The sequence below is a fragment of the Bos grunniens genome, chromosome 13, assembly GCF_055505025.1.
Source record: "Bos grunniens cultivar Pamir isolate PY7600 chromosome 13, Bosgru_T2T1.0, whole genome shotgun sequence".
In the NCBI taxonomy this organism is placed as follows: domain Eukaryota; kingdom Metazoa; phylum Chordata; class Mammalia; order Artiodactyla; family Bovidae; genus Bos; species Bos grunniens.
This window is the reverse complement of record NC_141177.1, coordinates 39162564-39186343: the sequence shown is the minus strand read 5'-3', so window position 1 is coordinate 39186343 and position 23780 is coordinate 39162564. Positions and strand designations below refer to the sequence as shown.

At 40.5% G+C, this 23780-nt stretch overlaps 1 long non-coding RNA gene across 4 annotated transcripts; it reads right to left on the bottom strand.

Moving 5' to 3' along the window:
• Nucleotides 1-4574: 4574 nt before the first annotated feature.
• On the bottom strand, nt 4575-21828 carry LOC147360776 (uncharacterized). Of its 4 annotated transcripts, XR_015138722.1 has the most exons (5): nt 21703-21828; nt 18170-18256; nt 6778-6868; nt 5108-5248; nt 4575-4826 (listed from the first exon to the last, which is right to left on the bottom strand). It is a non-coding gene; the product is annotated as an uncharacterized LOC147360776 (long non-coding RNA). The 4 variants fall into 4 exon arrangements; XR_015138719.1 differs by lacking the exons at nt 18170-18256; nt 21703-21828 and adding an exon at nt 7086-7815; XR_015138720.1 differs by lacking the exons at nt 18170-18256; nt 21703-21828 and adding an exon at nt 7086-7815 and having other exon boundaries at nt 5138-5248.
• Nucleotides 21829-23780: the final 1952 nt, after the last annotated feature.

The following is a 23780-nucleotide window of genomic DNA, read 5'->3' as shown; positions in this document are numbered from 1 at the left end:
GGCTATGGTGCCTGTCCTCAGGCAGGTTGCAGTCTAGTGAGGAAACTGGATAAGAGTTTCGTGCTCTGAAGCCATGGTGTCACCGTGAGAGGATTGCAGAGCTGTGGGTTCAATATGGCTCCCAGCTGGGAGGGAGGGCCCCATGGAGTGAGGACAGCTCTTGATCAGGCCAAGAATTAGGGTGCCTTTTGCAGTTTTGCTGGAGGAGGGGCAGGCTGCCAGACGCACAGAGAGTCGGGTTGAGTGGAATGGAGATCAGACTGGCAACATGAATACTGCTGAAAGTGAAAGCCTCTCAGTCATGTCTCACTCTTTGTGACCCCACGGACTTTACAGTCCATGGAATTCTCCAGGCCAGAGTACTGGAGTGGGTAGCCTTTTCCTTCTCCAGGGGATCTTCCCAACCCAGGGATCGAACCCAGGTCTCCTGCATTGCAGGTGGATTCTTTACCAACTGAGCTATCAGGGATATTAGGTATTTAAAACTTCTTTTAAAGTTAATTAAAAAAATATAGCAAGTCAGGAAGATGCAAGAGGTCAGACAGCTGAGTGTGAGCAGCGTTTCAGGATGAGAAGCCCACAATCAGCACCACTCTGAGGTCACACCAAGTCCAGTGAGTCTGAGGTCAGGTCCCCACAGGGCTGGCGATCACATTTTACCCCACACCCTGAAGAGGAGAACCTACAAAGACAACCATTCGCCTAAAATTAGGGTGCTTGGAATAAGAGCCATGTGATGGTAAATTTCCCCAGAGCCCAGAAGGTGTGAGGAACTTGAAGAGTGTTCTGAGAGGAAGAAAAGCAGTGTCTCCTGAGAAACGAGAGCCCTCGAAGACTCTCGTGTTTTCGTAAGCGTACCTTGTGCAAAACAGGAGAACGCAAACCATCCAGACAGTGAGCTAGCAGGTTTCATGTCTGCAGGCTGGACACGTGGGAGTCTTCACCTGCTTTTTTATTTTTTTCCATCTTCTGACCTGCTGTTAATAGTACAGCTTCTCATCTTCAAGATCTTGTTCCTGCCAGGGCTGAGTTCACTTATGATTTATCTCCATTATTTCATTTCAGTCCCACCCACTTCAAAGTCTGCTACTGATCTACAAGTCCTTTAAAAATGGATCATTTCTTTGCTTTCAATCAGCTCCTCAGAAGCTGTCCCAGCAGACGATTCTAAGCCATGTTTCAGATGGTCTCCATAGAATGTCTCCTCTGCCATATTTTGTTAAAAGATTGAGCTCCTCCTTCTCAGATAATAACTGCATAATCCACCTCTCTTGTGGGTTTGCTTCTTAGGAAAAGTCCCAGAAGCAGTGGCTCAGCACCTAGGAAGCTCTAAAATCATCCCAGACCGATTGCCTTCACTTAATTCTTCCTGCCCGCTCTGCTTGGAAGATAGGAATATGATCCCATTGACTCAGGTGCAGTCTGAGCCAACCAGTGTACTCAGAACATATGCTATTGCCTTAATTTTTTAAAATTTATTTCATTGAAGTATAGTTGATTTACAATATTATGCTTATTTCCTCTGTACAACAAAGTAATTCAGTTATACATATATATATATATATATATATATATATACATATATTCTTCTTCATATTTTTCCATTGCAGTTTACCATAGGATATTGAATACAGCTCCCTGTGTTCTACTGTGGGACTTGTTGTGTATCTGCATCTGCTAATTCCAAACTCCCAATCCATCCCTCCCCCTTGGCAACCACCAGTCTGTTTCCTATGTCTGTGAGTCTCTTTCTGTTTCATATGTTTTGTCATATGTAGATTCCACATACAAGTGATGTACTGAGTTGCTTTAGTCCTGTCTGACTCTTTGTGATCCCATGGACAGTAGCCCACCAGGCTCCTCTGTCCATGGGATTCTCCAGTACAGAACACTGGATTGGGTTGTCCTTTCCTTTTCCAGGGGATCTTCCCAACCCAGGGATTGAATCCATGTCCCTCAAGACTCCTGTGTTGGCAAGCAGATTTGTTACCACTGTGCCACCTGGAAAGCCCCCATGCAAAAGTGACATCCCATGGTATTTGTCTTTTTCTTTCTGACTTCCTTCATTTAGCCTGACAGTCTCTAGGCCCATCCATTGTTTTTGCAAATGGCATTATTTCACTCTTTTTTATAAAAGATGTTTCAAAATTGTAGAGATGGAATCACAGGCAGTAGAGGAAAGTAATCCTAAAGAAGACTGAGAGAAAAACAGGAGTTCTAGAAGGAAAAGAAGACATTAATGGACTTTGAAAAGTTTCCCAGATATGCCTCAGATAAGGAAAATCATGAGTTGTAAGAAATAAACAGAAATAAATATGAGAAGACATTAAAGCATCCTAAACCTATTGATCAAAGGGATTCTAGATGATACTAGAAAAACATCTTTATATAATATCTGAGAAATATCCACCATTATTCAAAACCATATTCAAAATGTGAATATGTGGTTATTTGGAAAATATACCCCAGCCTCACACTCCATATGAAAGAATTCTTGGGGAAATACTGACACCAAATAGCAAATGCATTATAATAGCAAGCTCTGGGTGGGCAATAAACAGATATTCTACAAATGGAAACAAAAATGAAAGTTAGAACTACACTCTAGGAAAATGTTAACTTTAGAATTAAAAACACAAAGAAATAAAGAGGAATTTTCTGTTTTTCATATGTACCAAACCATACAAACCTAAGCAAATAAAGCAAAAATTAAACTGTTAATATTATCATTTGAGTGAGATATTTTAAACTGCTTATTTGAGACTTGGACAGATTTAAAAGACAAAAATAATTCTATGAAATAACTAAATAGTAAAATAAGTATGTATGGTTTAATTGGTATATATGAAATCTCATATTCCTTAAAAAGATTTTTTTAATGCCCATGTTCATGGAACATTTATAAAATAAATTACTTTCTTAGCTCAAAAGAATGCCAAAGTACATTAAAAAAAAAAAAAAAACTTTATTGAGTTCATTCTGTGAACATGAACTAATAAGATCAGAAATAATTAATAATATAAAGGGACCAATAATCAGAATCCCTGGGGGATTAAGGAGACCATTCCTAGACAGATAACTCTTGGACAAAGAGAAAATCAAAAGGAAAATTACAAGGATGTAAAAAGTTATGAAGAGGAACTATCTTCACAGCTAAACCTGTGGGACAGAATGAAAGTAGTTTTCAGAAAAAGAAAAAAATTGACATGAAATATTGTCATTATCTACAAAGAAAGTTAAAGAATAGAGTTGTGCTCATCCTATGAATATATAAAATAATTTAAACCCAAAACAAAGAGGAAAAAAATTCATTACAAAAGCTAAAACTGGGGAAAATTTTTAAAGGTAGCAGAAATTTTAAAATTCAAATCTGAGTCAGTTTATTTATATGAATGCTTCATGAGCTTGTTTAAAGCAGAAAGAGAAGGCAAAAAATGCACCAAGCTAGGAGAGAGAAACAAGAAATAACTATAACTATAGAGGTAGAAGTGATTAAAGCAGTCATAAAAATATATGTATATATGAAACTTTCTGACAAGACATTTGAAAATTTAGAGGAAATGGATGACTTCCCAGCAAAATATATATTGCCAAAATTCACCCAAAAAGAAAGGAAGGGGAAACTTAAATACATCAGTTACCATAAGAGAGTTTAGAAAAAGACACTTAAAGATCTACCATTGAAAAAGACACCAAGGACAGATGGAGTCCCAGCTGAGTTTTATGTAACATGAATTTATATAACCTTCAAGAGAGAGGCTTCTCAAAGTTAAATTATCCCAGGCCTCAGAACAGAGATGAAAGGCCTCCCAATTCACTTCCCAAAGGTACCATAACTCTTTCAAAATTCTGATAAAATATAACAATATAGGAAAATCATAAATGGGTCTGATTTATGAAGACAGAAAAAAAACTTATTGAAGTATTAGAAATGTATTCCTGCATTATTTTCCTAATTTGGTGAACTTTTTTTTTAGATGAGCATCTAACCTGTCTCACGACAACAAACAAAATGAATAGACGATATATACCTATGATGTTAGATGGTAGTAAGTGAAAATGGAGGAGAATTAAAGACAGGATGTAGACAGAGAGGTCTATTTAGATTTGTCAGAGAAGGAAACTCGCCAGTTGCTAGTCAAGACCAGACCAGGTGTATGTGACCGAGGAGATGGGTGGGGAGCCTGACTCAGAGGGTGAAGCCAGGGTAAAGCCTCAGGGGCAACATGGAGACATGGGTCTGGATAAAAACAACCCCTGGGGAGAGTATGAAGATGATGTGGTCAGGGAGGTAACTGGGCATCAGAGACAATAATGAGTATGTCTTTTAAGAAGCCCCTGGAGGGACTTTCCTGGCTGGAAATGGCAGTTTTGTAGTCTTGAGCTACCCCTGGTAACCTAAAGCTGGAGGAGATTTCCAAGATGGTTTAAATAGGTAAGGGGGAATCTAAGAGTTGTCTTAGTGGAACCCTGGAGGTCAGAGACCTGCTCAGAGGGAGATGTGAAATGGAGAAAGGCAGTTTAGACAACTCAGGAGAGCTTTACTTTAAGGAATGGAGAAAGTGAGGCAATACTGAGACAGGAAAATAGAGATTTTTATCTGTTTATGATCAGATAACAGCATGTTTACATATAGATAGGGAAGATTAATTAATGAGAAAAAAGAGGAAGCATTCCTAGAGCAAGTCCCTGGACCAACTGGGGCGAGGGGTCTAAGACACGTGCCAGAGGGGAGGCGGCTTCGCTGATCTTGACAGGAGGACATGGAGATGCTTGTAGGTGGTCCGCGTGAGAGGTGGATACCCTCCTCGGATGGCATCCCGTTCCTGAGAGAGACCCAAAGGGATACAATCCACCAGGGTGAGAATGGAGGAAGAGGGTGAGAGTTTGAGAGGGGGAAGAGAAGGGGAGGGGGAGAGTGAGAGGACTCTGGGAATCCAGGATGGTGGTGGTCTGTGTGAGTGTGCTCAGCTGTGTCCCACTCCACGGTTCCATGGACTGTAGCCCACCAGGCTCCTCTGTCCATCGGATTTCCCAGGCAAGAACACTGGAGTGGGTTGCCATTTCCTTCTCCAGGGGAGCTTCCCCACCCAGGGACTGAACTCACATCTCCTGCATTGGCAAACAGATTCTTTACCACTGAGCCACCTGGAAAGGTAAGGGAGAATTCATCTCAGGTGCATTTATTATTCTTCAGCTACATTCAGCCAGGCAAGTGTGGGCATGGAGCCGGCACAAAGATGAATCACTGCTCGGTCATGTGGGTTCCATCATGCAGACATAAAAGAGAAAATTTACATAGTGTTAAAACTTGTTAAATACCAGTTCTCTTTAACCATTCCTCTTTGACTTTGTTTGAAAAAAGAAGAGTATATGTGAACTGTGTAAGTACAATAATAACTATTTACACAAAACAGTTGGAATTATTATTTTAAAGGGTAAAATGCAGAATCTATTTTAATTAAAGTTAGACATTAGAGATGTATCCTTACTATTACAATTATAATTAAATATTGTCTTCAAGGATCTAGTCACTGTAATTAAAGTATTTAATAAGTCGTGTGGTGTTTCAAAAGATAAAAATACCTCCTTTTTTATGAGATGATTCTGTAACTAGAAAATCCAAAAAGCTCTTTCTAAACAATTGGAATTAGTAGAAGAATTCAGTAAGGTGAATGAATATAAGGTAAAATATAAAAGCCATTAGGGTTTTTTTAGTTTAATAATGAGAACTTAGAGGAAATCAGAAAACTAACTGTTCACAAGCAGTGCGATCTACTACCAGACAGCGTGAGAGCCCAGAGAGGACCATCCCTGCTCAGAAACACCAGGAAACCTGGATGCTGGGGGTGCAGCTGGACCACAGAAAGCTCTGTCCACTGGTCCAGCCTCAGCTCAGGGGAATTCTGGAGGAATTCAGAGCTACTGGTCAGAAGGGGCCAGAACAACACCTGGACCAACACAGCCCAGCTCCTAGAGCTGAGGATAACTCAGCCTCCCATCTCAACAGCTCAGCAGAAGGGGCACGCCAGGTTTCAGTCTGACTCTCCACACCTAATAGCAAGCATTCATTTAAAAGTAATGGGGAAAAGGCAAGGAAAAAAGACACAGGCCATCTTCATGAGACAACAGGGCCAGCAGAATAGACTCCAGTGGCCCCGCTGTTGTCACCCTCAGACGGTATCTTTAAATAATGGTGACTCGTGAGTTACAGGCTCTGGTGGAAAAGACAGACCATGGACGTGAAGGGATGGTGGGTTTCAGCAGAGATGGAAATTGTAAGAAAGGGTCAAATACCATGCTGACCCAAAAAGTGCGAGTTCCAGGATACCACAGGTGAAGAACGCACTTAACAGACTTGTTGGTGGACTCAGTGCCGCCAAGGAAAGGATCCTTGGACCTGAAGCAACATGGCAACGTACATTAGCCGAACCGAATACACAGATGCAGGGAATAACAGTGAAAATCCAGCTGGTATCATTTAATAATTGTTCTTCAGCAATCCACCTGCAAGGCTGTCCATGTCCATCAGTGTCTCACGGGACACTCCGTGCCTTTCCACTATGCCCAAGCGTAGCTGCAGAAAACAAGAACTGACACCCTTCAGCAGGAACCCCTGAAGGATCAGCTTTAACCTAAAACAGCTAGAAGTCACTCAATATAGAGTCTGCCTACCTGTATCTGCCAAGGCAGGCAACAATGCATACAATTTCCTGCCCCCGCCCCCAAAGCAAGGACATTTACATGAGTATATTAAGTTTTATTCTCATCACTCACATTCTCACCACACGCAGATCTCACTTTCCTCACCAGCATGCAGACCCAGTCCAGCTCCAGCCTTAGGCGACATAAGCCTCCGTTTTGTTGACTATAAGAAGGAAATGACAATAAATATAAGACAGTGTAAGTAGAGAACCTAAACAATGCTCAGGACCGCATAGGCTCCTGATAAATGGACGCTTTTGCTCTAGCTTGGACTGAAGTTATTTTTACTATGTGTTCTCAAATGATAAAGGTGCCCCAGCATCATAGATTGTTCCCAAGTTACAGAGCCTCATTCCTTGGAAAGCAAGATGAACACCCACCTGTCTGACCTGGTGCAGGTGAGTCCTCCCACCAGCAGGAAGTCACAAACAGGTCCTGCGAGGTTGGCTGTCAGCCCTCCGGTCCCTGAATTTTCCTACTGAATACGTGCGACCTTCTAAAAGCCTCCTCTGTACTTACTCCCATAAGAGAGCTTGTAAGAGGAAGTGGAAATTTCCAAATATATTTTTCATAAGTAAATCATGCTAGCACTTACAGATAAACTGGGGGAAAGTATATACCAGTCCACTTAATTATAGTGATGATACTATCCCATTAGCTTCTATGAAGACAGAATACATAAAAATTTTAATAACATCACCTAATATGAAAGTTCCGATCTGATTCCCTCTTGTTCTTTGTCCTCGTTGTACATTAAATATACAATATTGTGTTTAAAAATGATACGGGGTAAATGGTAGCGTGTTAATGATCGGACATATCAGAATGAGTCATGTAAATATGAAAGTAATAATTAATTTCAACCACAGAAGAGCAGATTAATCACTTGCGCAAACTTAAAATCGCACGTAATTTGTCAATGTTTATGTCAGGAAAGCTCTAGAGTAGCTTCAGATCCACACACCTGCATTAAAATTACTTAATGATATTTCAAATGATATTAATCAAATATGATGAACAGAAAAAAGAATAGAGTTGGGGCCCATATGGCAGTTTTCATAGCTGAGATGGCTCCAAGCACTTGGCAGATGAATGACCGAGGTGAACAGTGGCTGGTAAACATTGTGAGGTCACAGGCCCGCTATAGCCCACAGTCACCCTTGCATCCCAGAGCTCCTCTTCCTACTTCAATGCAGCCTCTTAATGTCAGCATCTTTAACAGGCATGGAAGAAGCAGAAGAAGTCTTATAAACACATCATTATGAAAACGATCTATGATGGGGCAAAAAAACTCAGACTGCTCCGTCTAACCAGCATGGAACCCCCGTTCCATCTCTCCAGAGTGATGGGGAATGTGTGACCTCACCAAGCTCTTACTCTTCTTTCTTGTTCATCACATCCAAATCAGTTGGTTTCTCATGGCATTGTCATTTCTTTATTTAGAACGGGGTCCCCAACCTCTGGGATCTAATGCCTGATGATCTGAGGTGGAGCTGATGCAATAATAATAGAAATAAAGTGCACAATAAATATAAGACACTTGAATCATCCTGAAACCATGCCTCTGCTCCCATCTGTGGAAAAATTGTCTTCCACGAAAAGGTTGGGAACCACTGATTTAGAAAATAATTTTAGAATTTTAATTGCCATTGAGCACAAGCAAATAATTTTAGTGAAATTTGCCACAGTATAGCTCCCATACTGAAAAGTGGACAAGTTAGTCATAAAAATGTGTACAACTGACGTACACGAAGTGAAAAATTCTGCCAAAGCAAATGCATCCGTGTCACCCCCATGCAGATCAGGAAATAAAACACCACCCTCAGCCCCAGGTCCCTGCCCTCCCCCAAAGGCTTCTGTTATCTGGACTTTAACACGTGAGATGACTCTCTGCATTTCAAAATTGTTAGGAAGCTTTCCCAGCGTTTGAATAAACCACAATCCTTTTATCCCTCCTAAATGTGTTGGTTGGCCCTTGGAGTTGGCATGAAGAGTTCCGATGTAAAGATTCTTGGATGTATCTCTGGGTGAACGTGTGTCCTCATTTTGGTGGGATACGTTCCTAGGAGCAGAATTGCTGGTGACACCCTCTGTTTATATCCTGTTTCAGAATGCAACCACAGAGCAGTTTCACCCGTGGGTATTTCCTTCCATCAGCAGTGGCTGAGAGTACAAGCTGGTCTGCCTGCTGCCCAACCCGCATTCCAGCCACTTCAGTTGGCTGGTGCCTGGTGGGATCTCGTTGGCTCTAAGCTGCATTTCTTTGTGATTAATGAGGTGGACACTTTTTCATATATTTATTGGCTGTTTGTAGAACCTCTTTTGTGAAGTGGCTGTTCAGTTCTCTGGAGTGTATTTCCATGGGATTGTCTGTCTTTTTTATTGATTTGTAGAACTTCTTTATATATTCTGGACATAAATCCTTGGTGCCATTTGAATTGCAAATATCTTCTCCTAGTCTGTGGCTTGCTCTTTCATTCTGCTAATGGCATCTTTTGATGAAAGTTCTTAATCATATGAGGGCAAGTTTACAAATTTTCCCTTTATATTCAGATCTTCTTTTTAAGAACTCTTTACTCACTCCCAAGGGCATGAAGATATCCTCACATTTTCTTTTAGGGTTTTTTTGTTTTCCTTTCACATTTGTATCTGTAACCCATCTGGAATTCATTTTTGTGAATGATATGAAATAGGCTCAAAATAATTTTTATTCCAGGGAAACAATGGTGAATAAACCACAGTGACTGACTTTAGAGACATTGTTGTCTAATGAGGGAAGTGGACAATTGGGCAGTTACTTACAATATAGTAAGTTTTTCTAAATAATAATGTAATGAGAAAAAGAAATGTTTGTCTTCAAACTGAATTTTGAGATTGCACACATGGGCCTGAGGAAAACAACTTCTTTGGTCTGGCTGGTAACAAGCGGCAGGTTTCCTGGCTTAGGCTCTGTGGACATTTTAGACAAAGGAGAGCAATGTCATTCAGCACAGCCATTGATGCAGCAGTCCTGCCTTTTCCCATGGGTGAATCCAGGCATGGATGTACTGGGACAGTAGAAGGAGGTGTTTCAGTAGAGATGGTGCCGGAGCAACATGGCATTGCAAATGCCTTCTATTTCCTTAACAAAGCAAGAATCGTTATGTCTTCCACAGAGTTATCAAATCCATCCAGGCTCAGAATCAAATTTGATATTTTGAAACTTTTCTAAAAGGTGCCCACATGCCAAATTTAAAACATTTAAACTACCAAATAGCTTTGTGAGAAAACATCTTTGCCATCGTTCTGTAGTTTCTGAATTTTTTAGCAGTGAGTTATTTCTCCTGACCATCTGATGATTTAGTCCATGTTTTTCACAATGTTTTCATCATAGGGTTGCAAAAAAAGTACATGTCTTTTCAGTCCAATTAATAATTAAACTCCTTGGAGGAGGGACATAGACCACTCATCTTTGCGTTCTTTCATTCTTAGACCCTATAATAGACAATTAATGAATATTTGTGCCTTAATTATTATTTGAAAACACTGAACTCATTTCTGCCTACCAGGTTCACAAATGTAGCATATCGTGTAACTGATATCCAGCTAAGGTTGGTCCACAGACAAGCTGTGATCACTCTGGTTGGTGTCCAAACTCGTTCTCTGAAAAACCTCCTTGTAAGTGGCCCTAAAGGAGCCTGTGTAGTTATGTGCCATGTGCCATCAATATACGACGCTCACAAGCCAATGGTGTGATACGTCACGCAGAAGAAGAAAGGTCTAACTGGTGGGGAAATACCTGAACATGACAGGATCCTTGCCTGGAAGGAAACGAGAGGGCAGAGCAGGCAGTTCATTAAGGCCGAAATGAAAAGGTGTTAGAGTCTCAAAAGCATGACAATTTTTTCCTTTCACTTTTGAACATAAAATGGGCTAATGTGTTGAAGAAAGTATTAGGTTCTTAGTGTTATCATGAAATGGAAGTGGAGGGGCATTCCTCATCATAGCGTGTGTGTGTCTGTTTCTGTGTGCCTATGTATATATACATATATGTCTGTGTTACTGTTTGCGCACGTGTGTGTGCTTGTTTCTGTCTGTGCATGTGTGTCTGTTGCTGTGTTGTCTCTCTGTGTCTGCTTCTGTGCTGCCATGTTCGTGTGTGTCTGCATGTTGCTATGTTTATGCCTGTCTACGTGTGTCTGTGTGTGTGTACATCTGTGTTGCTGTGTTTGTGCTTGTCAGTGTGTCTGTTTTTGTGTTGCTATGTTTGTATGTGTGTGTGTCTGTCTGTATGTGTCTGTGTGTCTCTGTGTGTCTTAGTTCAGTGCAAATCTTTTTATTTTGTTAAGGCACAAATACTTCTTCACTTTTCCTTTCACAATACCTGCACATTTTAACTGGTGTCTAATTTCATTGTTGAAAGTGAAACTGTTCTACTACTATCTGATACTTGGTGTTAGTTACTCTCATTCTTGGAATTATTTAAAATTCCGCTGAAGGAACAAACTTGAACTGAGATTTTTTTTGAGGAACTTAAGCACACAGAATTGAGATGTGAAATCTGCTAGTTTGTGCAGATATACCCCAGGACAGGAAGTGAGGGTTTGGGCTGCCTTAGTGGAGGGGAAATGACTCATGTCACGCTGGTATGTATTTAGTGTCCTAAATTAGTTTCCTGTTGGTTTAAAGTCTAATATTGATATGGTTATATGAAACTTTATTATACTAAACTGCAATTTGCCTGTTCCCTTTTTCTACCTGTAATTCAACCATCGCACTTTAAGTACCTGTTAAGATATACTTAGTACATAAATTAAAGTCTTATAAAATCTGAGCTGACTTCATAGAACACGTTCATATGGAAAATGTTGCGCCATCAGCTAAGTAAGAACAAAGGTCTAAAAACCATTGGGTTTGGAGACAAAGCACAAAGAACTTTGGGATAACATTGCAAATGAGCCCATTTGACCCTCCTGTAAAATGTATATATATTTACACCAAAAGGTATTTCAGAAGTAAAATTCTTTTTACTTATTATTTATTTCTTTACTTATTGTCATATACTTATATGTCATATGTCAAAATCATAAGGCAACTTAATACTGCCTAAAAATAAATCTCAGAGTGAAAGCTATAGTTAAGTATTCTTACTGGAAACTGAGGAAGAAAACTGAAAGATCCCACATATGTATATACATGGAGAGAGAACATTTAAAAATTCTTGACTGATTTGCACAAAATGTCCATGAAATCTTCCTGACATTTCTCCTGAGATCCCTTCACAAGAGAGCATCTGAGAAACAAAGATGAAGAAAATAACAGGCTCTGCCTGTCTGGCTGCTCTGCTGCTGGGTGAGGTGGCTACAATGACCCAAAGTTGACCACAGGAAAGCGCCCTACGGACGGAGGCTGTGGGCCAGCATTTGATGTGCAAGTGGGCTCTGGCCTTCAGGCACCTTCTCGATGGTAGTTGCTTTACAAAATGCAATGGCCAGCAATTTTCACCTGAGAGTGAACAGTTGCAGACCTAAGTTAAGAAGCAAAATTATCCCTTGGAAAATTGGAAAACATTATTTCTGGGCATATCTGTGAGGGTGTTTTGGGGAGAGATTAGCGCTTGAATCTGTAGACTTGAGGGAGGAAGAGCACACTCCCCAATGTGCTAGGTGTGACCCAAACACGGAGCAATAAGGCAGAGGATGGCCATGCTTGCTGTCTGCTGGGACTGGACATCCATCTTCTTCTTCTCTGGACAGCAAGGTCCAGTTTTCCAGGCCATTGGCCTCAGGCTGGAAGTTACACTGCCACCTTCCAGGTCTGTAGACCTTCTGACTTGGGCTGAATTACGTTCCTGGCTTTCCTGGGTCTCCAGCTTACAGATAGTGGATAGTGGGACTTCCAAAATGACGTGAGCTAGCTCCCATAGTACATCTCCTCTTACGTCTCTCTATCCTACTGGTTCTGTTTCTCTAGGGAACCCTGATCATACATTCAGACTGTTGGCAGAATTCCTTTCTTTCCTGCCGTATGTCCCTGGCTTCTAACTCCCTATCAGGTAGAGGCTTCAAGTCCTAGAGGCGCAGCCTCTGGTCCCCAGCCGTGTGGTAGCACTCTTCTCCAAGGTGGTCTCACTCTGGTCCAAGACCGAGTCCTGAAGAACAAGACACCCCACCATCTTGACCACACACAGTAACCTAATCAAGAAAGTGGCATTCGTCATCTGCACCATTCTCTCCTGGTTACAGACACGTCACAGGTCCCACCCACACACAGACAAGGGGACAGAACTCCACATTGCATGATTCACTGGGGTCACCTAACAGTTTGTTACTCAGTGTTCAAGAACACTGGATAAACTACAGGGGGTTGTGAGCCCCACACTGCAGAGCTGCAGTTGAATTCTGCCTTTAGATCATTTTGAAGTCAAAGCACCAAAATACATGTTTTAAGTTTTCAGATTCTATAGTATTTGTTTTCTGAATCATAATCCAACTGCTTCCTTATTGGATTACTATCATCTCATTAAAACGCACAAGTTTGACAATGCTCCCCCTTTGTACTTCTTTCCCTCATGAAGAAAGCTGCTCCAAAAATAACAATAAACACAGAGAGCTCACTGAAGTGGGGGTAGCATTTTGGGTTACTAATTTGTTTCCCCTTATTACACTTAGGAAGACTTTTATTTCTGTGATGGACGGCTTTAGAGAAGGCGTCTCCATCGTGGAAACAAACTCACTTTTGATGATCTTCACTCAGTGGCACATGGCTGTAGATTTATCTTTGATCAGAACTTTATAATCCAAGGCTTCCCTGGTGGCTCAGACAGTAAAGAATCCGCCTGCAACGCGGGAGACCTGGGTTCAATCCTGGGTTGGGAAGATCCACTGGAGAAGGAAATGGCTACCCACTCCAGCATTCTTGCCTAGAGAATTCCATGGATGGAGGAGCCTGGTGGGCTACAGTCCATGGGATCACAAAGAGTTGGACACCACTGAGTGACTACTCACTTTATGATCCAAAGCAATAAATCCACACTTGTGTTCCTCAAGGTAAGAGTGGTACATCTTGGATAAAGGGGTTTAGAGATGGGGGATGGGAAGTGTATCCAAACCAAAAAGAATTGTAAAATGCTGAGTTTTAGGAAAACCCAACAACACATGATTCTGTTACACTACATACCTGTTAGCAGGGCCAAAATCTGGTCCCCACCTATTTGCTGGCATGAGCTGGCTGCAGTTCTCGACTCTGGAGCCCCCAGATTCCGTCCTGGGTGCTCCTCTCCATCTTCACGTTAAGCCTCGGGGAAATCCCCTCATGGTCTCTCTCCTGCCACAAACATTTATTCAGAGAACCCCAATTCTTTCCAAGGGTTCACTTGGTTAGGTGGGGTTCACTTGGTTAGGTGAGGTTCACCTGGGATAATCCTCTGTCTTAAAATCAAGGTACGTAGAACCTAATCCAATCACGGGAGAGCTAACCCATCATTTTCACAATCCTGGTGATTCTATGAGGCTTGGATCTGCAGGGAGGAGGCTTGGGGCATCTTAGATTCTGCCTGCCACAGTAGTCCAGGAAATACGGTCTTCATTCCGGTGGCTTAAAGGGGACTCAGACTGTTTTGAAGAGCCAGCAGCTTCTGCCAGAGAGATTATTCCTGTGCCTGGCTTCATTCACCATTAGGGTTTGAAAGGAACGGTGGCTGTCTCTGCTGCTCTCAGTGAAACATTTGATTAAAACAGAGAAGAGGCCAAGAAACACTGTCTTCCACTAATCACTGAGTTGTCTTTCCCAGAACCAGTGAGGGTTCAGATGGCTCTTTGACAGGTTCACAACTATGCAGCCATCTTATCATTTGAAATATTCTCTTCTGAACATTCTGCTCCTGAGACATGTCACTCCCTCCATTCCCTCACGCTGGGTTTTAACTTAAGAGAGCATCATCTATACCATACCAGCTGTACTTTAGAGGAAACTTAGGGTTCTAATGCATGTTAGAGAAGGAAATGGCTTAATCCTTTCTGAGAGAACAGTCATGTTTCCCATAGAACATTGTTAACTGTATTTTTCCAAAGATGGCCACAGTAATGTCTCCTGTCCACCCATGTCTTGTGACTTCAACTCCCCTCCCATTCAGAAGTGAAGCCTATTTCTCCAGCATTGAGTCTAGAGGGACCTGAGTCACTGAGTCGATATAGTAGCTTCGAAAGCAGAAAAGGCGTGTGCCTTTGGGGACTTGCCTTCTGGGATCCTGGTCACACATGTGATGTCCCACTGTATGAGGCTACCATGTTGTGAGGAAGCCCAACTGTTCACTGGGAGGCTCTGAGGCTGCAGGGGGACAGGTTGCCAGCCTGCGCCCTGCCCCTCCTTCCTGTGGTCCAGCAGGAATATGCAAATATGTGAGGACACAGGCCAGACAAGCCCTTCCCAGACCTCTGCAGGCCTCTCCATTATGGAGGGGGTGGGGTGTTACCAAGAGGAGCTAATCAGAACATTCCACCTGTCAGAACTGACAAACTGATTTCTCTAGACATAACATAGAGAAGCTTGTCTGCTGTAAGGATTTTCAGGACAAAATACAGAATGCATTTGCTATTTTAGTCAAAGACACACTGGGGATCTGAACATGGTCTACAGACTCCCACAGCTCAAAAGAAGACACAGAAAATCTAACCATCATTTCACATTCACATTTAACAGTATCAGCTCTGAGTCACAACGGGAGACAAGATCACTGCTGCAATGTTATGTAAACGCATACATGGACATTTGTGTATATGAAAATTTGTGATTTTGAGTTCTAAGTATAAAAACTTGTAAAAGGCAGGATAATGATCATCTAAAATTTTAATAATAAATAAAATTATAGTAGATCAGGAATTTTTGAGACAAACATATTCATTTATTTTTTCTAGATTATTAGTCCTCCAGGAGTTTTGGAGTCAAAAGCAATTCACATTTGCAGAGTAATGCGCTTAGCCTCTTATTCCTTGATAAATGTTATCATTTAGACATTTTTAATAAGGTGAAATTGTTGCTATTAATACTTTCCAAATGATAATCAGAGACAATGGAGTTTTCCTAAGTATAGATAACTTAAACTAACTTAAGTGTTAATGTGAACAAACCAAAGCGCCTTTACATGTGTGGATAGACTTTCTCAGGAAAGTCTGATGAGCTTGGAATTCCAGTCTTAGATAAGAATGTCAGAGGGTCCTCTCCATGCAGTGAATGGGACTTTGTCTAAAATGAGTTATTAACAAGATGAAAGATATTGTTCTTAACATCTATTTTTAGCAGCCTTTGTCTGAAAAGACCTTAAGCATATGACTCATGACAAAGTTTAATCCCTTTTCAAATATCATTGCAAGTGCGGGCTTCATGCATTTTAAACCTGGGGCACTTGGAGCCTGGAGCCTCTCTGCCAGGAAGTGGAGCCTCAGCTGGATCCCGCGAGTACTTCTTTTACAAAGTTCCCATACTAATGCAAATATTTACTTCCTTTTGATTCATCACCACTAAGGTTATGGGAAATAGAGTTCAGCAGCCACATTAAATGCAGATGGAAGAAAGAGGGTGGGAGAAAGGAGTGAACTGAAGTCTTTTTCTGCAAGAAAGGACATCCTGGTTACCATTCCAGGCAGTGCTGGATGGTAATTTGATACCATTTTTCACTTTAATCCTTTGCTTCTGTAACTCTGCCAGAATAGATGTAAATACTCCAATCCTTGCAGCTGTACTTCTCAACAATTTTTATTCCTATCTCAACATAGGGAAAAATCATTCTCTTAGGTTAATTGAGTGACTAGTAAAAAGATTGATTAAATAAAATTTCTGGAATTGAGTGTTTTTAAAACATTTTTTGTTATTTCCAATGTATGAAGATATAAAAACAGTCAATAATTTTTGGGGGAAATTCCCTTATGGAGCATAATATTGATGTATGTAATATAAATGACTGTAATCTATTTAATTATTAATTAATATAAATGAAGCCTTTAAAGTACTGGAAACGTGATTTGAAATTCCTGGGTATATATTCAAAAAACAAAAAAAAACTAATTCATAAAGACACATGCAGTTCAATGTTCATAGCAGCACTATTCAACTGTTTACAATTGATTCCTTCAGGTTGGTCCACAAGGAGCAGTCAGAAGTCACCTGCCCATCTGTTTGTTAGATTTAGTTTCATGGTGCTTCCTCGGGTGTACCTACCCCTGGGCAGAGCCTGTACATCCTCCAGTTTCCTCCAGGACCCAGCAATTCTTACCATCTTGTACATGACCGGGATCATTGTTTTATATTATTGCTATTGATATTTCCACTTACAATCCCAGATGAAATGCGATAGTTCTTACTTTCTCAATTGGTGGACATTGTGATGACAGAATTCTAGATTCCAGTGATGAACCCCCAGAACTTTGATGCAAGGTTCCACCAACTTCGCTGTTGCTGTTAAGAAACCAGCCCCCAGTGCCAGTATGTTGTTCTTTCCAAGTAATGCAAATTTATCCTCCCTCTCTCTGGAGGCTTTAAATATGCCCTTTATCCTCTGCATGCTAAAAATTCAGAAAGCTGTGTCTACATGTCAATTCTTTTTCATGGTCTCATCATTGTCACAATTTAGTCTAGAGGCTTTCTTCAGTTCCAGCAAATTCTACTCTCTTTTATTAGCTCACCACTTCCTGGATTCTCTCCTTTTTTGGAGTAGATTCCTCCTGACTCCTTGATTGACCGTTTAGTTTCATTTCCTCTTTCTTTATCTCTTTGTCCAAAATCTGACAGATTTCTTTGTCTAGTTCTTTAATCTCTTCAGTGGAATTTTATTTTCCTATTTCTGAAGTACATTCTACTAAAAATTCCAAAAATGTGAACAAAAATGGTTTCTGGCTCATTGATGTCTTCAGTCTCACCCATAAAACAAGAAAAGAAGCTAAACAAACTGAAAATCAACCACTCTTCTTAAATCCATCAGAGAGCTGAGTCACAGGACAAACCACTGGCCCCAGCAAAATGAATGTACAGAAGGTAGTTAGGGAGAATCACTCTCAGATCCCCATGAGCAGAAACTTCTTCAAGAACCAGTAACAACTATCGCTTTTAAATTAAAAGAGAAAAAAAAAAAAAATCCAAGAATTCTTAAATCCCTTCTAATCATAGTCTTTTCTTATTTCTTAGAACCATTATCTTGTTGAATCTTTCTAAAGATATTACTAATAGGAGATGATTTTTAAAATCTTTTCTGTGTCCTTGGTTTTTTTATGTGACATATACAATTGGTAACAGTATTTATTCATCCCAGAAAATTTTTGAGGGACACTCCAGGTGTTCCTCCGGTGACCCTTGGTTGTCTGCCTACGCTTGGGAGTTGAAGGACTAGTTCATGACAGAATGGAGGCTGCTCAGAATTTCTTCTGTAGCCTTTGACATCTATCTCTACAGAGTTCCCCCTCACATGGGCAGACTGACTGTGATGCCTGCTCACCTGGGGAAGCTGTGGTGACTGGAGGGTTCAGCATAGAATGGCCACTTGGGAAGCAGGCAGGACATCTGGGCCCACTCGTCTCCATCCCTAAAAGAAGGAGAAAGGCTTGACCTTAGGGTGTCAACACCAGCAACCACAGCCCTCACCCTTCGCAAGTTATACATCTCATTTGGCCCTGAAGAAAGTACCACCCAGGAAGGTAGTGTGTGTGTGTGTGTGTGTGTGTGGTGACTCTTCCACTGACAGTTTTGCAATTCCTGACGTTAGTCTCTGCCCCACTTCCCACTCTCAGTTCCCACACATTTAAGCAACAACAGGAGGGTCTCAGGGACCCTTCAGAGGGAGCACCTTGCCCCTCCCCTCATGCCGTTTCCCTTGTGTAGTCCAGCCTGGAGTTAGCCCTGCTTTTCTTTATGCAGGGGTCTCAATACTTTCCACATTCTACATGTTTATCAATATTACTGATTGGTTGTTGGCTCACCTTTTCTCCTCTCAGATATTTTATGAATATTCTTCTTTGGGCTTCTTTATTGTTACTCTAAAGGGTTTTCAGGTAGGAGAGGGAATAATTCCATGTCCCCCTCCTGCTAACTGGAACACAGAGAAAGTCATGCAGACCCCGCACAGCATTCTGTGTTGTCTCTTTCAGGACTCTTATGACAGCTTAATATTTCATTAAGAACCTGCCCATCATTTATTTGTTTTCTGATTTTTTGTGTGTACCCACTTCTCACTTTTTGTACTTAGAAAACATGCTACAATGAATATGATCTGTTCATGTAGCTTTTGCCTTCGTTTCAGTTGTTTTCTTTGGATCAATTCCCAGAAATAAGATTACTGAGTCAAAGAAGATATTTATTTTTATGACTCAAATGGTTTTCCAGAAGAATGATGCCAATTTACAATGACACCAACAGTACATGAAAATAATAGTTCCACCTTTTTCACCTCTAGTCACTGAAACTCTTTTAAATATTTGCTTTCTTGTGTCTTCTATATGTTTTAAAATTTTTGATTAGTTTGTTAAGTCTCTATTACTTTTGCCTGGCTCATTAGCAAAACAAATGGCTTTTAAAAAGTAATCCCTTTGATTTCTTTTTTTAGTGAAAGCATAGACTTTATTCAGATTCTTTTGATTTAAATGTGCTAAGTCACAGTAGCCCACCAAGCTATACTGTCCATGGGATAATCCTGGTAAGAATACTGGAGCGGGCTGCCATGCCCTCCACTAGGGGATCTTCCCAACCCAGGGGTTGGCAGGCAGATTCTTTACCACTAGTGCCATGTGGGAAGCCCGTTAATCTGCTAACTTTTAGCCAAAAAATTCAATAAAATTAAGTCCTGCACTTTACTCTATAATTTCTCCTTTCTCTACCTCTAAAAATATCCAATGGAAGTCACTCAGAAAGATCTGCTATCCACTTTAGGGTTCCATTTTCACTAGAAATATATTACTTTTTCAGGTAGTAATAAGCTTTCCTCTTGTCTGTATAATTACAAAACAACAGATGCAAAAGATGAACAAGCCAATTGGCTTTAAAAGCTAACAAATTTCTTTAAAAAAATTTTATGGTATCGACAAACATTATTTGAGACCAAGAAATAATTGGTTAAAAAAAAAGTTTCTTCTGCCATTACGTGTGAATACTAGATAGTGTTTTCAAGACAGCATAAGATAAATTCTATTGTCTATTACCTAGATTTCACTTAATACCAGATTAAAAACAACAAACTAGAAAAGCCACTTGAGACTAAAGCAATCATGTTAGAAGGACGCTTAGAAAGGTCAGGGAGAAAAAAAATAATTTCAAATCATATTGTATAGATAACAACAAAACCCTGGCTTTTAACAATCATCTGAGTCATCCAAAAGCTTAAAATATGTTCAAATCCCACTTAAAGAAAATTATTTTTAACATGTTTAAGAAAATTACTTTTATTTTATGATTCTTGAAGTGAAAAAGTGGTCAACATGAAAATTATTTGTATGGAACATATATACCATGGATATAAATGAGAAACTTCTTAAGAAGTAAATTCTGTTTAAAAATATCATTTTATAGAGTTAAAATTTTGGGAATCTTTTGACTGTTTGCCACCCGATGAGTGTATTGGGACTCAATGCTGAGTGGGATTCTTTTTTTTTTAATTAGTGTATCTATTTCCTTTTGCTTGCACTGGATCTTCGTTGCTGTGCGAAGGCTTTCTCTAGTTGCAGTGAACAGGGGCCACTCCCCAGTGATGGCGTGCGTGCTTGTCACTGCAGGGCCTTCTCTTTGGAGCACGGGCTTTAGGCGCACAGGCTTCCGTAGTCGTGGTGCACAGGTTTAGTTGCCCCGCAGCAGGTGGGATCTTTCTGCACCAGAGATCAAACCTATGCCCCCTATGTCGATAGCCAGATTCTTAACCACTGGACCACTGCGTAGGTTCTTATTCTTTTTTTATTGAAATATAGTTGATTTATCATTTTGTGTTAGTACAGCAAGGTGATTCAGTTATACATATATATATATCTATTCTTTTCCATGTTCTTTTCCATAATAGTTTATCACAGGATATTGGAGTTTATTTTATTCTTTTTAGATTAGACAACATATATTTAGTCTATATGCTGACTGAAATTCTACCCAGATGTGTCTGATGATAAATTTGGATGGAATAATTAGTAAATAATATATTGTAAATTAATAAATGCTTAATTTGTCCTCAAAGGAATAGGTACTTTTTGTACATGATGATAGAAAATATAAATAAAAAGAGCGTCAAGAGCTGTTATGGGCTGAATGTCTGTGTCTGCCCAAAATCCAGATGTTGAAATCCCAGGACCCAGAATGGTGTCAGGAGGCAGTGACTTTGGGAGGCGATGAGTTCATGAGGGTGGAGCCCTTGCTATGGGATTGGCATACTTACAAGAAGAGACACGGGAGAGCTTGCTTCCACCTCTGCCTGGGCAACCAGGTAGCAGGTCCTCACCAGACACCAGGTTTGCAGGCACCTTGATCTTGGACCTCTAGCCTCCAGAACTGAGAGAAATACATTCCTATTGTTTAAGCCCCCAAGTCCACAATATTCTGCTATAGCAACCCAAACTAACAAAAGCTGAGAGGTAAACATTGACTCAGACAAACAGGAAACTGTCCAGAGAGTGTGTTAGCATCTTCAGATCCCTGCCTTGCCAGGCATCTTAGTGCATTTTATTTCTGAAAGCCAGATTTTAAAAAGAAAGACTAAATTATAATTCATTTAATTGGAAAATGCTAGCCACATGATTTCAGCTTATAGTAGACGAATGATATGTGAAAATAATTCCGTGTGCACCCTGTCCAAGAAATAAACTTTTTTTTTGTTGGTCAACATCTTTAAAATTTCTGCTTTTCCACAAATATGCTGGTCACTATGTCCCCAAGCACATCAACACTAATATAAAGGTCATATCCATCATCTATGAAAATTATACAAATGAAAATTAGGTTCCATCTGTGGGTGAAATTAAAATTCTTGTTATTGTAAGGATGTTGAAACAGAATACTTACACGCTGATGAAAACAGGAACAAGAAGACAAAATTAGACCTCAGGCTGTTGTGTTTACCCATAACCTATATCAAATAGAAGTGAAGAAAAATTCTGTGATGAAACCCCAACTTAGCAAAGGCTTTCATAAAATCAGGGGAGATACCAAGATAGTCAAATTTCATCACCAGGGTTCAAGGTGCACACTGACATATAGACCATGTCAAGAGGGTTGCAGAGTCCAGGACAGTCCCCAAGGCTGCCTGCACCTCCCCTGATGACGACAGCTGCCCTCAAGAGTTAGGAACAATAACAGACATGCTTCCCTTACTTTATGGATAAAGGGTGAGAAAGGAAAGGAAAGCGCTCTCCATCGTGCTCAAAAAGAAACACAGCTGCATCCTCTTCTGAGGATGGAGCTGGAGACCAACAATCGGTTAAACAAAGCCTTCTTCTGGTCTATATCTGATTTCCAAGACAGTCTTACAAGGCAGGGACAGTCACTGACCCATTTTTCAGATGAGGAAAATGAGAGCTGAATCATTCAAGAGATTTGTTCAAAATGCGATTTGTCCTGACAAATGAAGGAGATGATTCAAAACACAGCAAGATTGTCAAAATCAACGTTCTTAACTATTAAGCTGCATTGCTGCCCCAATGTGTTTGACAGCATCTGCGTTAGGCAGTCAACTCCTGTTAACAACTAAATAATTGATAAAAGTGAATGAAGATCAGTCATGAATGAATATTCTTTAAACTCTCCAAGGACAAAAGAGATTTCATGCCAGAGGAGACATGGCCTTCCTTCACATGTTTTTCGAGCAGTGCTTAAAGAGAGCTTCCTGGATTCAGTCCTTGTCCAGGGCAGATGCTAAGATTCTAACAGGGTGGTTTTCTCTCTTTCATCAAACATAGATACTGTACATTTAAGAATTATGTGAAAATCTGCAATTATTCTTTTGGCTCAACATCTCCTCTGCCCCCAGACAGAGCAGTGAAACCCTGCCAGAATACAGAATTTTAAAGAAAAATAAGACATTGTCTCTTCCTGCCAGAACTTTGTTGTCCAGCTCACAGCTGTTCTTAGCGAAGCAGTTTCTCAACCCTGAGGACACACCAACTGATGAGAACAGTCTTGCATCACATGGGTCCCCAGCATGTCCCCAGTGAGGGAAATTGTCATCACGTAGAAGCCACAAATTGAAATCTCATAAAACAATCAACCTGGGTGCTGTGTCAGCCACTCTCCTGAATCAAGGCCACGTCCACATATTTCAAAATCCTAACAGTTTCCCCGAACTAGAAAAAAAATCAAAATCTCAAGGTATTATTCAATGCTATCTTTGAAGTTTATGAAAATGAACATATATTTTACTGCTTATTTCCTCACTGGTGAAGTCTTAAATCACCCATTGTCTGAAAATTATCCGAATGAACAGGTTCTGAAAGGAAATTTTCCTGGTAAACCAGCTCTGCTCCTTTAACAATTGAATGAATAAAGACATTCACTTAGACCTTGATGAGTCAACCCTTTCGCAGACAATGTATAACTGAAGTATTTCTAAATGCTCCCTCATATCCGGTCAGCTGCATCCACGTCCACTTCTGCCAGAAGTCTGCTAGGGCAGCAGATCTGTAGCGACCTCCGTTTCTTTTCTCTGAGATCCACATGTTCCTCATAGCACCCAGGAATGTTTCAGACGCCGTTCTCATGTATTCAAATCAACTTTAAGAATTTTTTCCTCTAAAAGAAAATAGCCATGCATTCCTATTTCATCTATTAACAGCAAGGACAGGGTGTGATAAAAGCGTATTTACTGGTGAAAATGGATGAACATTCTTTACTTGAAAGTACTAACTGCTGTATACTGTAACATCTCCAGTTCATATTTGGGGACCTGGTTTATACTAAGATAGAGGGGGCAGAGAGCTGCTGTGTGGACCTAGTTGTGCCTCTGTGTGGGTGTTTAAGAAATTGGATTTTGTGAGCTAGAAAATCCACCTTCAGATTTATTCTAACACTGGCCTCCTGATTATATTCTCTTTTTAGAACTCACTGTGGGGGTAAGGAGAAAGGAAGGCATCTCTGAGTATGTATCA